This window comes from Opisthorchis viverrini (assembly GCF_000715545.1).
Source record: "Opisthorchis viverrini unplaced genomic scaffold opera_v5_281, whole genome shotgun sequence".
NCBI classification, from domain to species: Eukaryota; Metazoa; Platyhelminthes; class Trematoda; order Opisthorchiida; family Opisthorchiidae; genus Opisthorchis; species Opisthorchis viverrini.
In genome coordinates, this window is record NW_008751935.1 from 541,995 (window position 1) to 544,659 (window position 2,665).

Here is a 2,665-nt window from a genome sequence, read left to right on the forward strand (position 1 = left end):
CCTTTCTCGATATAGGACCATCGCTGTTACGACAACAGGCTTGGAGATTTGACATGAATAAGTGTTAGCGTGCAAGCGGTATCATATGAAAGGATTAGAGGTTGCAAGGCATGTTTCTGGTCTGTGTCTGGTCACTATGAACATCCCAATGGAATATATTGCTTCCGATTTTCCCTTCCTGTCGATTGTTATCGGACCATGGGTGAAACTCGGTATCCGGTACCTGATGAGCCCCAATGCTCGAAGACGTTTCATGCCTGAAAACCTTTATAATTGTGACTGGATCACTGAAGATTTTTCTTTTACAGACATTAAAGCTTTGGTGACATAATTTCTATAGCGTAGCCAAGCTAGCATGCTCTGACACTTTTTGGAAAATTCCTCACTTCACTGAGACTGGTAGAAAGAGTATTCTGGTTTTAGAAGAATGAACTTTACGAATCACACAGGCACCCCTATTTTGAAAACAGAATTTGTACGTCTGGAAATATTGAAAAATGTAATCCCCTGCAAATAAGACGAAGAGGAGACGCGCAGCACCACCAAAAGCTGTGTTAGAGTTCCGAGATTACTTTAAAAATTTGAGGCGGGCTTGTCTCACCATTTTCTTGTTGATAGAGTCACTCCTGAGCCTTACCACGGAATACTAATATGGACATAAACTTCAAAATTGCATGCCAACCCTGCTGTTCAGGATTTTCGTGGTTCCTGTGCATGGCCATGTAGGATGCTGACGTCTTCGTTAGGACGTAAAAGTCAGTAGTGTCCACCAGTTGTACCACAGCTGTGTTGAGCAGCAACTTGTAAATAATATGCTTTTTGGACCCCCGAAGTCTACCAGCAAATGTTTGTTTTCTCCCCCCTTCTCACGAACTGGGAGGTGATAGCTTTTGTGATATCAGGTGAACTTTACGTTCGACCCTGCATCGGACTCAGCTCCGTCGCAACCCCGCTTTTTCGGCCCTTGTAGGTGGCGCTCCCAGATCATTGGCTGTGATTTTATGGAAGACAGGAAAGGACCTTATGATAACTGCATTCAAGTGTTTTTTTTCTTTGGAGACTGGTTGTACATTATGTCTCCTGAGAAACCGAAAGCTTTTAAATTCCGGGATAAAAACTAGACGGATGATTGCGGAATCCCTCCTACAGTTATTTACATTACTTAACACTGAGGGAGAATTTTTTGAAACAAACAGCCAAGGACATTCAGGAAAACTTCAAAAATATCTCAGACATTGCCGAAATATTAGGGATGTAGTACCGGTCATCTCGGTGCGTATAATGTTAGGAGCCATCCCGGAATGCCATACAACCTTCTATTGACAGAGATTTGTGCCTCAGCATTGGAGCCTGTTGTTCACAAGGCGAGACCAGCCCTGACCACATGTGATGCTGTTGATTACCACGCCCGCTTGCAGGTGGTTTCTGAAGTCAGTTGCGACCACATTCAGGGACAGCATGCGCTTCCTATTCAAATATAAAACTGCCGACCCCCGAATACCAGAATGACCACGGAAGCAATAGACTGATTCACCACGCAGACTGATGTTATCCCAAGAAAATGGACTCCATCCATGTGTAGGCCAGATACTTAACTGTCATATGTTCTGATGCGGGTATAACCTACGAGTGCATCTAAACAGTTGCTTGACCAAGTAAACACAAGCGAAGGATCATTCGCGATCAACTTGCACCGAAATAGGCTGTATATTCCACTGAGTACCAAAAGTTAATTCAAAATCCGTGGTCAAATGACAACTAACTTCTACAGTGGGGACTTTTTTCGTGTGAGAATTCCATTTATTCCATTATTTTTTCGGGTATTTTTGATTTATTGAACAACATGATAAAGGTTATTGAAACTCCTGCAACATAGTCCACATACTAAGTTCCCACACAGTAACCAAACCCTTCGCCCAAGCAAATTGCCCAGAAAAATATCGTTTTATCTCATTCGTTAAGTTACCGAATGGACAGTTTGGACAAAAATCAAGAGCTTAATCCACCTGTCTTTCGGACTCCACAGCTAAAATCGTTTGTCTCATAAAACTGCATTAATTGCGAGCCGTTCGAGTCAGACCACATTTTGGTTTCAATTTCACAAAGACGGGCTTAGGTGACAAATATAAATATGTGAACTCAACACACACCTACTCATACGGAGCAACAGTAAACAATAAGTGTGAAAAAATAGGCAATACACAGCCATGTATGCAAATGTTGGGCACATCACTTACGTTTCTATTGAATTAAGAGAAATCGTGGAAGAATCATCATCATCATCATCACCATCATTGTCAGCTGTAAGAACCGCGTACTCGTCGTACACTGGTTGTAGCTGCCGCAGTTTTATTCACCGATGATTTGGGGGGGATAGGAAGCTGCGCATTGCACGCGCGAGCTGGTAAGTTGGTGCATAAATCCAGCACTGTCAGTGGGCTGTCAAGTGGGGGGCTGGAAAAAGAACCTGTGCAATGAAGGCAATAGCCTGGATGCACGAGCGCCATTGAGGGCGCGACTGGGCCATGTCTGATAATGTCTGTAGCCATTGATGTGGCCCGTCTCGGGGTCCCCATCCAGGAAGTCGGCAGTGACCAGCGCAGCTGAATTTGCTGGTAATGGCTTTCATACTTCGCTGCCAAGTCATTGTTTGTCCACCTCTGGC